Below are 14,184 nucleotides of genomic sequence, written 5' to 3'. Positions count from 1 at the left end.
CATTAGTGCAATATGTCGGTGTGCAGTAGAGAATACTGACTGGTTGGCCTTTGCAATCAGATTATCTATTTCTTTTGGAGAGTTGACTGGGTAGACAACAAGTAATTTTTCAATTTTGATTTTCTTGTCAAGTTCTACAACAGATTGTCTTCTTGCTTCCAGTCTCTTGAATAATTCATCTGGTAGTTCATCTACAACCCGCATTAAAAACTTCTTATAGATATCCAGGTGTAAAATGACACTGTTTTCAACTTGCTCTTTCTCATCTGTTGATAGTGTATCATATAATTTTTCTATGTTCTTGAGATTTCCTTCTTCTGTGATTTCATTCAACAGTTTGTCAATTGGAGAAATATTTTGTTGAGTCCTTTTCTTCTTAGGTGTTAGCTTTTTCTTTGTGGTTGTCTTCTTTACCGGAGACCTCACTACCTGTTGTTTTTGTCTAGTTCTTCTAGGCAAGGGTGTGGATACCGATGAAGGTTGTCTTTTCCTTACAACTCTTTTAAATTCCACTGGCTTGTCACTCTTTGAAGAAGTTGCTACTGATGACAGGTGAGTTTCTGGTTGTTGTTCCTGTAACTCATCTTCAGTGATACAGGTTTGTTTCAGTACATCTTCTTTTATAGCCTTAGCCTGCCTTGAACCTCTTCTCACAGTTGCTTCTACTTTCTTTACTCTCTTCTTAGATTGAATTTGGCTTTCAATGGTCTCAACACTACCAAATACTTCTTCCTTAGGTTCATTTGGTGCTTCCAGAAGAGCTTTTGCATATGTTTCAATGATGTGGTCATCAGTCTCATAGCCCATTTCAGTAACCCAAATTGTTCTTGGGATAACTGCTTCCATCCAGATCTCATCCTTTTTAATCACAAAACATATATCATCCTTGTATTTGTTAACAATTTTCTGTGATAGTTTGATTCTTTTGTTCATTCTGGCCTTTAGTGCTTGAAAACTCACTGATATTCTTTTCCTTGTTTTCACCTATGTTGTTAATGTTTTTCTACCGGTATGTCAAATCCAAGATTCTTGTTGCCTATACCGGACACCTATTTGGTTATATGTAGCATTAAGCATACAAGTAAATTACCAAATCTAAAAGTTCCTTTCTTGTCCTTCTTGATCTTCCCTAAATTGTCAATTAATTCATCCTTTAGCCATTCACATACATCAATTTTCACATTTTCTTTCACCATATCATGTTCACTTTTTATGCATAAACTGGAAACTGAGTTAAGTCTGTTTGCATGTGTTGCTTTGTATCCTAAAAACATGCTAACAAATCTCACATTTATATCAGTCACATCATTAACCCTTAGAGACCTTCTGTCGGATGTTGCACCAGTTAAGTTCATTACCAGGTCATTTAAGACCACCTTTGTTTTGTCTGGTCTGCTACCAGTGGAGGGTAACCCTGTTACAACTTTCACTGCTTCCTTGGTAATTTTATGGATTGAATCTAACCAAAAGAATGCACCATGTACTTTGCTCAACACTATCCTAATAACTTCCTTGGGGAAATCCGGAATGCTGAGAATTTATGTGAATCCTAGGGTTTCAATAATTTGGTGTTCAGGTTTTACTTTACCGAAATCATCACAGATAACAGATTTGTACATGTTTTTGATTTCTTCATCTCCCAATTCTTTTATATGGCAATGGATATAGATTCTAGGGTCTTCTGCATAAACAACTCCTTTGGGAATTTGGGAAAAAACACCTACATTGTCATCCTTTTTGGCTATCTTGGGAACTAGCTGAAATACGGGCCTAGGTCGTTTGATTACCTCGACTACAGTAGGGTTTGCTATGAATTCAGGTGCAAAGGAGGATGCCATGATTATAAATACCTTTTTCTGCCTTAGGAAGGATTGATTGCTGAAGTGCTTTGCCTCTTTGCTCGAAATGCCTTAGCTCTGGAGATTTCGCGCTCTTCGAATGTTTGAATGCTCGGTGAAGTGAAATGGAGCCAAAAACATTAATTTATAATGTCAATTTGCCAACTACCACATTTAATGCTTGCCGGTTAAGTAATCACTTAACATATCTGCCGGTATAGAAGTAAATTCAACTTCTTACCATCAACCGAGGGAATAATAGCATATGTCTCATTGATTGCCAAACCCTCAAGGAAATTTCTTCAATTTGATGAAGAGACTCCTGCCGATGGAGTGCTACTTTGTTCTGCTGATGGAGTGTTGCTTGGTTCTACCGGTGGAGTAGTATTCCTATCCACATTCAGTTCTGATTTCCTGATCCATTGTTTTGAAAATTCTTGCTTAACTTCTTCAACCTTTTCTTTTCCTTTCAAACTAGGACCCTTGTTGTTTGCCGGTGATCCTTTACTTCTACAAAATTTAGCAATATGCCCAATGTTTTTACAAGCATAACAAGTCACATTATTCTTCTGAATAGCTTTCCCATAACCTATGCCGATTTGTGTTCTGCATTGATTAGATAGGTGTCCAAATCTTCCACAAACATAACATCTCACATTCATTCTGCAATTCTTAGAGTTATGACCAACTTTGTTGTATTTTGAACATTGATCGGTGGGAGTGTTGATATTCTGATAATTTCTAGATCTACATTGATTTTCTCTATGACCATACTTGTTACAGTTAAAGCATTTTCCATTAAATTTATAAGCAGTAGGTTGTCTTACCGGTTTGCTATAATCCTGTGTGTTTGCAGTACCAGAGCTTTCACCAACTTCAAAGCCTATTCCACAAGTGTCACCTTTAGGCTTTTGATTCTTCAACAAGTTACCAAGTTCTTCTGAGCTTTTCTTGAATTTTTCTTTATGTTGATTTGCAGTATCTAGTTCTCTTTCTAAGACTACTTTCTGTCTCATCAGTTCATTTGAGTCATTCTGAGTGTGCATCGGATCTGTCTTCAACAAGTCATTTTCATAGTTGAGTCTTGTGTTTTGATTTGCAACATCACTTAGTCTTCTAGTCAAATCTTCTTCATTCTTCTTTCTATCTTCAATTTCTTTACAAAATCTCAATGTCATATCCTGCATCTCATTCTTTGTTGTCATGTTCTCTTGTTTCAGCTTGTTTATCATATCATTAAGAGTTTCTTTTTCATCATTCTCATTTTGCATCTTTTCACAAAGTTCTCTTCTCTTGTTTCTTGAAATAGTAAGATTTTCTTGAAGTGCTTCAATAATATCCTGAGCAGCCTTTAGATCATCTTCAAGTTTGATATTTTTCAATTTTTCTGCATCATAGTCTGAGAGAGCTCCTTCAATTTTTCCATCTCTACCGGTGTCAAGATCTTCCTCAAGCTATTAGGCTTCTGAAAATAGAGGACCAAGCTCTGATACCAATTGTTAGGATTCCCATAGATACTGAGGGGGGGGGGGGCGGGTTAATCAATATCTAGTATCGAACCGGTATATTATATTTCTTAACTTAAAACATGCAGAACATATTAATATTGTGTAGCGATAAGCAGAAAGTAATGCAATAAACATAGATAAAAACAACCACATGAAAAACACATCATAACACAAGGATTTAACGAGGAAACTTGGTGTGGGAAAAACTTCGATGGGATTTGTGACCCACAATATTCACTTACTGGCCAATAAGAGAATATTACTACTACAAGAGGGGCCTGCACATGCAGGAAGGCCAATTTCGTAGAGCTCAGTGCTCAAATACAAAATAGGAAGTCTCACTGACTTACAAAATGGATTATATAAATCCAATGTCTTGTACTGCTTCAAAATAGCATCTATAATGCCAGATCCAGTATCGGTTTCTGCTCTGCTTCTTACAGAAACCCTTAACCTATATTTCGCATAATAGGTCTGCCTTATTTCGCCTAATTACATTCGTCTTCCTTACTTACAAATGTTCTACAATGATCTCTTTTATATAAGAGTCATTTTACAACTTGCCAAGTCAGCTTACAATGATTTTACAAATAATAAACAAAATATATTACAACAAAAATCATGTCGGCCTCTGTGCCGGTATGCTTCCTTTCACTGCCAGTGCCGGTGACCTGAGTGCCGGTGTAGAGTCTGATCTTGCTAGTGCCGGCGAATTGCCTTGCCGGTGACATAGGATTGTAAGGTTGCTATGAATGACAAAACCTTCAATCACCTACAATGTCTCATTGGAGTGTGTATATGCTAACAAGCGCTAGATGAGGGGTGTGAAGGAATATTTCCAAGGTAAGGAATTGCATGGGGTGATTTTAGCGCCCAAGGATGGATAGATAGTGCCAAACTTAGGCACATGAGGAATACATGAAAGACTCAAAAATCCTCCTCAGTGTGTTTCTAGCGCCCAAGTTCAGTTGTAGAGCTCTACATGAGTAAGGAAGGATTTTTTGTCCCTCCATGCCATCAAAATGTTGCCCAAGTCATGCATCGGGGTGCCAAAATGGTGTAAGGAAGGAATTGCCTTCCAAAGACAAAATTCCTCCAGGACAGTGAATTAACGCCCAAGTAAGAAGGAGAGCGCCAAATCGGGGAGATGAAGGAATTTTCCTTCTAGACATGAATAACTCTATGACATGCATTACACACCCAAGAGAGAAATTGAAAAGAGGGGGATGAGAATTAAGTCAAGGATAGAGAGGAAAGGAAAATACCCTAAGGAAGAAAATCAAAATTCCTCTTTCAGGCATGGAAATTCGCCAAAAGTTGAAGAAATTTCAAAGCAAAGACAAAATTGGTCAAGGGAGAGAGTTTTATCTCTCTTGAATGTTGGAACTCAAATATGGAGAAGTCTCTTAAAAATAGGAAATGTGACAAATTGATGAAAAAACTTTCTTGGAATAAAATGAACTCAAAAGGCACAAAAAAATTCTTCTTGGATAATTTTTTTTTTTCTCTAGGAATGTTCTGTCTCCAAATAATATCGGGACGAACATGATTTCTTTCCAAGTAGATAAATTGACAAAATTCTCTAAGGGAAGGAAAATCTTTCAAAAATATCTTTTTGAAATTCGAAATAGAAAGGTTTGAGAGCTAGCAACATGCAAAGAAGAATATTCCATGCTTATAACGCATAATTTAAGAAATAATAGAAATTTCCATTTTAAAACCCAACGATAACTGTGGGACCCATTTGCATGGCAAGTTATTAAGGAAAGTATGACACATTTTAAATACAGTTGCTAAGTTTGAGCTCTCGCCAACTTGGCAACTTGGTGAGGAAATTCTATTTAAACAAAGGATTCAATTCATTTCTCATGTGCGATTTTGGAGAAAGTTGAAGTTGGAGAGAAATGGCAAAGATTCAGAAATGAAGAATTTTATTTCTTTTCAAGAAGTTCTTGATTGTGGAGGAGTGTTAGAATTAAGCAAGGTTGTGGCTACTTTTTGGCAAGCACAAATCAAGAAAGAGATGAAAAGATTCTTTCTAGAGTCCAAAATTATTTCCAAGTGGAAGGAAATTGGCGACACCAACCTGGGAACTTTCCAGCTACAAGCTTTTAGGCACATGATTTTTGGAATAGTTGGACACAATCCATCACCTACCTGCTATTAAATTTGTCAAGAGTGGAATTGTTTCAGCGGCAGGCTTCCCTCTAGCCTTTTAATGTCAATAATTGATTTTGGAATGTGCAAAGCACTATGATGAAGAAAGGAGTGATTTTGATATTGGATGGGAAGCTTCTAGCTAACCTAATTGCCATAGCTATTGGAGAAACTTTTGGAATTCCGACATATCATTCCATGACTTATAGACTTAAGGAAAGAGCAACAACAATGTATGAGACTGATGTGGAAAGATGTGCTGAGATGATCAACAAAACCTAGATGCAGAAGTCAAGACCACATATTTCCAAGATGCCTAAACAGATTGCTAGTTTTGACTTCTGTTAGTGAACAAATTTGTCCTTCGAAGATAACTATACAAATAAACTCAAAATGCCCAGAATGAAGGACAAAAAGAATAACAGTTGGATAGATTATCATCGAAGTGATAATCTTCCTCTGAATTGAGAGGTACAACTCCCTCTTAGAAGATTTACAAGGAATTAAATTGTTGATATGCTTTTAACCAGAAATCAATAAAGGAAAATAACATTCATCCATAGCCATAAAAATGAATGCCAAAGATTTATAAAACAGATATAAATGAAGACCATTAAATCAAAGTTTAATTGTCTGCACTTATGGATAACATTTGGACTAAAAACTAACAGAGAATGTTGTTGCTCCAATATGGCTTACTTTCAAGCACACAGTCTTGTAATAAATCCACATACACAATCGATTATAGCAAAAAAGACATTAACAAACAACTGCAAAGGCTCAAAGTCCAGCTACAATCATGAGAAGAATATCAACAACACAAAGATTGAAGATATCATCTGCATTCTATTCATGTCTGAAAATCAACTCAAAGATTGATATTTTATGTACAAAACATTGCTTAGAAAAGCTTCAACTCCTCCCTTACAAATAAAAATCTACTCCCTCCCACCCATAGGCTGCTGGAAGAAAAGAGAAGAAGAAGAACCCTGTCTCCTTCAATCCTTTCACAATAAATAGCTACATGAGATCTTTATTCAGTTTTATAACTGAATCTTGAAAAACCTTTTAACTTATGTTTTTTAATTTCCCCATTACTCTTATTTATAGCATCAAATATTTATAAACATTAAATATAATTCTCTAAAGTTTATAAGAATATTTGGACATGTGGCACTTGAATATTTTAACTCAAAATAAAAATATTCATTACACTGGGTGGACTGAAAATATTTGTGATAGTCAAAATCCATCTCGGTGCGGGGCTCATAACGTTTGTTTGCACCGTTAGATCATTCTCAATTTTGGATATGTTGGTTGAAACCTTGTTTTCTCCATTCTGACTAGAGCGATTTGAAAAATAATTCCCGAGTAAAAAGATATGTGCTACTATGTGAAGGTCTATATGACTGTCAAAAAATCAGACTTGCAGAGCTTGAACCTTGAATTTCATCGAATAGTTTGAACATCACTGAACTATTTGAACTAGGTTCAAACGGTTCATAGAGTATATGAAACATCATCCACGACTGTGAAATAGAGCTGCTGCAAAACACTTGATATGAATGTTAGCCTGAAAATGTCTTAGACACAACTTAGAACCTGTGGTACCTAAATGAACACTATGAACTCTTTTCAAGATGGTTCGAGGGGTTCATGGGGTTCAAACAGACCATTGAAACGTAATGCCAAGGATTTAGAAATGATTTACAAGCGGATTAGGGATTGAACCAACGAATTTTTAACAAGACAGGGACTCAACTAAAAATTTTGCAAGATGACTCACTCTTGTTATGAGGGACGAATGACAAGATAACATTGGCTCTGACTGGGGACCGGGACTATATAGGACTAGGAGAATCCATAATGTCTTTGGAAAAGATCAATGCCTAGCCGTTGGGCAACAGAGTCAAGAAAAACAAAGCACATGGAGCTTTTTGCAGAGGGCGGAGGTAACAAGGAAAAACTAACAAGTCAAAACCCACACTAAACCAAGGCTGAAAATTAAGACAAGCTACACCTAGATCACACCAAAAATATTATTTACAAAAATATACAGGTAGGAAAATCCCACCATGAGAACTGGAGTGAAGAAATTCTTACATAAAACCATCCACCAGTTGGGAGAAGAAGGAGCCTTTTCTGAAAAATGGCTTGTGTTCAAATGAAGCAACCCAAAACATTCAGATGACGGGCCTTATCCTTAGAAATAGCTCTTCTGGTAACTTCTTCAATGTTGAACACCAAACTAGCAATATGCAGGAACTTTGTGAATACACATTCATGCCCAAAAAACCATGTTTCATCATGAACTTCTGAATTTTCTGGAAATATCTACACAATACTTCTCAAATAATGTTCTATTTCTGGCTGAAAAAAGTAATGCTCATAAATTCCTAGGGAAAAGGCTACATCATTCTCACAATCACCACTATTAAGACCATCATTCTTAAAATACTTTTCAGCATTTGAACAAATCTCGGAATAGAGAGACACTGTAAAGTTTTGATGCCAATAGCTAAGAAGATGAGAGGGGGGGGGGGGGGGGTGGGGTGAATCATACAAACTTAATCTTCCATAAAATCAACAAATTCAACTTCGGTAACTTAAACTTCAACAAGATAACCAAAAACTGCTAAACATGCTAACTCATAAACACATAATCATCATAACACATATAACACCAGATTTAACGTGGAAACCCAAATAGAGAAAAACCATTGTGAGATTTCGGACCCACTAAGAAATATACTCTTCTAGAGTATGCTTGGTTAAAAGCAAATCCTGTTAAAAATTACAAACACATTGCTAGATGTGATCCAGTTAAGGGATTTCCCTCAGATCTGTTAGAATCTTCACTTTGTTAGAAGTGACCTTGTTAAAGGATTTCAAACACTCAACTAGAATGTCACCTTGCTAGAGGATTTACAAATAAGACTGTTAAGTCTACTCGGTTAAGAGATTTCCTGTCACTTACAAAATAACAGTAAAAAATATTTGCAACTTCACATCTAAAATGCTAAAGCAGATTCTTGTTTGCTCAAAACAATCTTGTCATAGGACTTATCTTGTCCCTTTGCTAGGCTCCTTACTTTGTTATTCAAAACAGGTCTTCAAGCTTCTGTGCTCGGTAATCACTATGTAGCATCCCTGTGCTTACACTTCCCCACATACATTATTCATCAACAATTTCTTATTTATAAACAATTTTCTAACCGTTGAATCTCCTTGATTAGATTTCTCATGATCAATCTTAGCCATCAGATCTTCAATCTTGACCAGGTTCAATGTATCCTTTGATCTGAAAATGTTTTACCTTGCCTAGGGACTTGCATTCCTTTCTTGGAACTTGCACAAGGTTATTGCGGTTCAATCTGCGCTATAGATCTTTCTGCCAATCTCCCATTGTCATAGATCCTTAACAAACTTCATGCACGACATACCAATACTTTAATCAACTCCAGCTCATCATTGTCCTTCATTAAATAATGCTTTTATCCATCCAATGCAATCTGTCATAACTTGGTTGCAACTCGATAAATACTAAACTTTACTCGGTAGACATTCCTCCTTCATTAACCGATATCGATAACCTTAGGGTTTACCGACTAGGTTCTTTGCTCGGTGACATAGTATAGTATTAACCTTACAATCAACAACATATGTCTGATATCAAAACAATCTAAACATCATGATCTCATCATTGTCTAACTCGGTAATAGTTGCCCATTGAATAACCTATTTCTCCCCTTTCTTATCACATTCTTTCTGTGTCACTTACCGACCACTTAATACTCATCAAAACATACTTCTTAAGATATGACAACATCATACTGAATTAGAAAATCAATTTCTTGACATCAATGACAAAATAATTTTATAAAGATAGTTATCATCCCTTTTCAGTTATATCAAATAATCTTCAACAACCTTCTCAATATCCTTAATGAATATCAACAATCTTTCTTTCTTTCTATTGAAATACCAACAATCTCCCCCTTTGACATTGATGGCAAAACCAACAATTAAATGGTAATACCAACAAAATATTCAAATTGATTCGGATTCAGATTGCTGTTAGACTTCTCTTGTTATCCTTGAGCTGTTAAAATATTCTGGAGTCTTCTCCCTTTTGTAATCTTCTCTCCCTGTCATTAGTCTTCTATTATCTTCTTCATTTAGGGCTTTACCATTCAGTCAACCATTTAGTCTTCTCCCCCTTTGACAACAATGCCAAAAAGTAAAAGAACTAAATCATGATCTCTTCCTCTGTGAAGTGATTTGCCTTGCTGTGTATCATCTCAGTCTCAGTCAGAGCAACTTGTCTCTATTCACTATTTCCCGCACACCTTTAGAAAACCTTCTAAAGTGCGTAAATCAACATCAATCCACACATATTATTCTGTAGATTCATCAAATTGATGCTTTCACCGAACTCTGTCAGTGAGTAGAAGATAGGGGCAAGACCCCTAACTTGCTTCTGAGATACTCAAAAGTGTCCCTTGGCAGTGGCTTTGTGAAGATGCCTGCTAATTGCTCCTTTGAACTGATATATTCCAACACAACTTTCTTTTCTTGAACTTCTTCTCTGAGATAATGATGCTTTATAGATATATGCTTTGTCTTAGAGTGCATTACCAGATTCTTTGAAATGTTAATGGCACTAGTATTATCACAGAATATAGTTACTGGCTCGGTAACCTTTTCATTTATACCTTCCAACAGTTGTTTGATCCATGCTATATTTGTGCAATTCAATGCTACTGCAACATATTCAGCTTCTGTTGTTGACTATGAAATACATCCTTGTTTCTTGCTAAGCCAACTCACTAGTCTTTCTCCTAAAAAGAAAGCTCCACCACTTGTGCTTTTTCTGTCATCAATGTTGCCTGCCCAATCAGCATCAGTATAGACTTTTAAATCAAAATCATTCCTCTTTTCATATACTAAGCCATAATTTTCAGTGCCTCTCAGGTATCTGAAAATTCTCTTGATTGCTATCATATGTGTTTCTTTGGGATCTACAGAGAATCTTGCAACAATACCTACTGCATGTGCTATATCCGGTCTACTATGCACAACATATTGCAACTTCCCAATCATAGATTGGTAAAGTGTCTCATCAATAGATACAGATTCATCATTCTTTGATAGTTTACAATTAGTAGTCATAGGAGTACTTACTAGTTTAGAATCCTCCATTCCAAATTTCTTCAAGATTTCCTTTATGTACTTGGAGTGAGTAATGAAAATCTCATCTTTCATTTGCAGTATCTGTAAACCTATAAAATACTTTATCTCATCAATTAATGACATCTCAAATTCTTTGCACATTTCATTTCCAAAGTTCTTGCATAAGGAGTCATTACCACAAAAAATAATATCATCAACAAATATGGCTGAAAGCAATATACCATTATTCTCATCATTCTTCATGTACATGTTGTTGTTTTCACTTGTCCTTATAAAACCAATCTTGATTAAGTAGAATTGTAGTCTTTCATACCATGCTCTAGGTGCTTGTTTCAAACCATATAAAGCTTTGTTTAATTTACATACCTGATCTTTACTCTTGTCTTCAACAAATCTTTTAGGCTGTTCAATATAAACTTCTTCTTCTAGTATACCATTCAAAAATGCAGATTTAACATCCATTTGATATACCTTGAAATTTTTGAAAGCAGCATATGCCAACAATGTTCTTACTCCCTCAAGTCTAGCCATAGGTGCAAAAGTCTCACCATAATCTATTCTTTCTTCTTGAGCATAACCTTTGCAAACTAGTCTTGCTTTGTTCCGAATGACCTCACCTTTTTCATTTAGCTTGTTTCTAAAAATCCACTTTGTACCGATTACATTTTTGTCCTTCGGTCTTGGGATCAGTGTCCATGTGTCATTCTTCTTGATTTGATCAATCTTTTTTGTCATAGCATTTACCCAATCTTCACTGTTAAATGCCTCTTTTACTATTCTCAGTTCAAATTCAGATATCAAACATGTGTTCTGTCTCAGTTTGTTCCTTGTCATTATCTGATCATCCTTATCTCCTATAATCTGACTTGATGCATGATGTATTCTAACATATTTGGCTAATATAGGCTCGACAGGTTTTGTATGATCTTCTTCATCACTCGGTAATTGGACATTATCTTCATTTTCTTCAGCAACTTTCTCGGTTGAACATAAATGAATTCTTCATAATTTTCTGGTTCATTGGAATTTCCTTCATCATTTCTTTTTGCAAATTCATCAATTTTCACATTTGCACTTTCCACTATTTTGTTAGATGATTTGATCAGACATTTAAATGCTTTACTTCTAGAAGAATAACCAAGAAATGTTCCTTCTTCACTTTTTTGATCAAACTTTCCATTTCTATCATCTTTGTGAACATAGCATCTACTTCCAATGATTTTAAAATAACTTACATTAGGTTTCTTGTCATACCAAATTTCATATGGTGTCTTCATAGTTCCTTTCTTCAGTTGAACTCGGTTCAGGGTGTAAACTACAGTGCTGATTGCTTCTCTCCAAAATGTTTGAGGTACCCTCTTTTCTATCATCAAGGTTCTGGCACAATCTACAATTGATCTATTTCTTCTCTCGGCTATCCCATTTTGCTGAGGTGTTCTCGATGCAGATACTTGTCTTTTTATACCATGATCATTGCAGAATAAGTTAAATTCATCAGAAGTGAACTCTCCTCCTCTATCAGATCTAAGACATTTCAGCTGTCTTCCTGTTTCATTTTCAACTCTTGACTTGTACCATTTAAACATCTGAAAAGCTTCTGATTTTTCTTTTAAAAACATAACTGACATCATCCTTGAGTAATCATCCACAAATAATATGAAATACTTATCACCATAATAACTTTGAACTTTCATGGGACCACAAAGATCAGTGTGTACTAGATCTAAAATTCCTTTAGAAGTGTAGGACTTATTTGTAAAGCTTGATCTTGTCATCTTACCCATCTAGCATCCTCAACACATAGCATTCTTAGGTTTTTCCAAACTCGGTAGACCTCTTACTCGGCGCTTCTTACTTATTTTGATCAGATTATCAAAATTTACATGACAAAACCTTTTATGCCATAACCAGGTATCATCTATCTTAGCATAAATACACTTGTTCCGAGTTGAGTCAAGATGAAATGTATTACCTCTTGTTTGTGTCCCGGTAGCAGCTAACTTTCCATGCTTGTCATGAACTTTGACAATTCCTTTCTAAAATTCTATTCGGTATCCTGTATTGTTTAGCTGTGCTACATTCAACAAATTGTATTTCAAACCTTCAACCCAGTATACATCATCACATTTAGCATTGTCAAGAAGTGTTATGGATCCTTTACCTTTCACTGGACATGGTGCATCATTACCAAATCTTACATAGCCTCCATCATAGTCTTCTAATTTAACAAATTTGTGTTTATCACCTGTCATGTGATGTGAGCATCCACTATCTATGATCCAAGAATCATTATTATTTATGTGAGATATTAGGGCTTTTTCTTCATACCTTTCTTCATCTGATCCATCTTTAATAGCCACATAAACAACTTCCTCAGTATCAATTTCATCAGATTTATCATCATTGGATTCCTCATCATCTATTAGGCATGTCTTTCTATCTCTCCTTCTGAAGTCTTGGTGTCCTCTATATTGGTTGTCTTTATGCCTGTTATCTCGGTATTCTCTCTTTTCACTAGATTTTTTGTCAGGACAGTTAGAAGCCATATGACCTATTTTATCACAATTGAAACATTTTAAAGGTAGCTTCCCTTTATACTTACCTTTTCCTCTCGGTAACCTTCTAGCTAGTATTGCTTCAAACTTTTCTTGCTTCTTGATTTCCTCATACAGTTTGTGCACTTCTTCCATGTTCTTGCGAAATATTTCACTTGCTCCACTGTGATTCCCTTCAGAGTACTTACTCATTCTATCACTATAATCATCAGATTCACCAATATGAAAAGAACTGAATGCAGATTCTACTTTATTTACCGAAGACCCACTGTTATCAAAATTACTTAACTCAAATGCATGTAGCTTACCAATAGTAGCATCCAAAGAAACTAGCATGTTAGGTACAGACCTTAGTTCATTGATTGCAGAGACTCGAATGACATAAGTGGGTAGAAGGGTTCTCAACAACTTACTTGTTATATCCTTTTCTTCAATAGTTCCTCCTACTCCTTTAATTTGATTGACAGTCTCCTTTAACCTTGTATTGTATTGGGTTATGTTCTCACCTTCATTCATTCTCATGGATTCAAGTTGTCCTCTTAGACTATCTACTTTTTCTCTTTGAACATGTTCATCACCACCATACACAGATATGAGCTTAGTCCACATTGCTTTTGCATCATTGCAACCTTCTAGATCATTAAACTCTGAGTCAGTCAATGCTGATGTTATTTCAATCATAGCTTGAATATGTTATTGCTTCGCCTTTATCTCTTCCAAGGTCATCGGGTTGGTGCTTGGTGGTATGTAATCATTCTCCAAATAATATGTTGCATATTCTCCAATTCTTGATAAATGCAGCTTCATCCTTTTCTGCCATGTGTAGAAACTTGACTTGTTTAGCTTTGGTGCACCCCTTTTATACATCTTTGGATCTTTGCCTCAAGTACCTCTAAACTTTTCTTTCGGAGTCCAAAGCTCTGATACCAATTG

This window comes from Cryptomeria japonica, chromosome 8, assembly GCF_030272615.1.
Source record: "Cryptomeria japonica chromosome 8, Sugi_1.0, whole genome shotgun sequence".
NCBI lineage: Eukaryota > Viridiplantae > Streptophyta > Pinopsida > Cupressales > Cupressaceae > Cryptomeria > Cryptomeria japonica.
The sequence above is the reverse complement of the archived record's forward strand: the minus strand, read 5'-3'. Positions refer to the sequence as shown.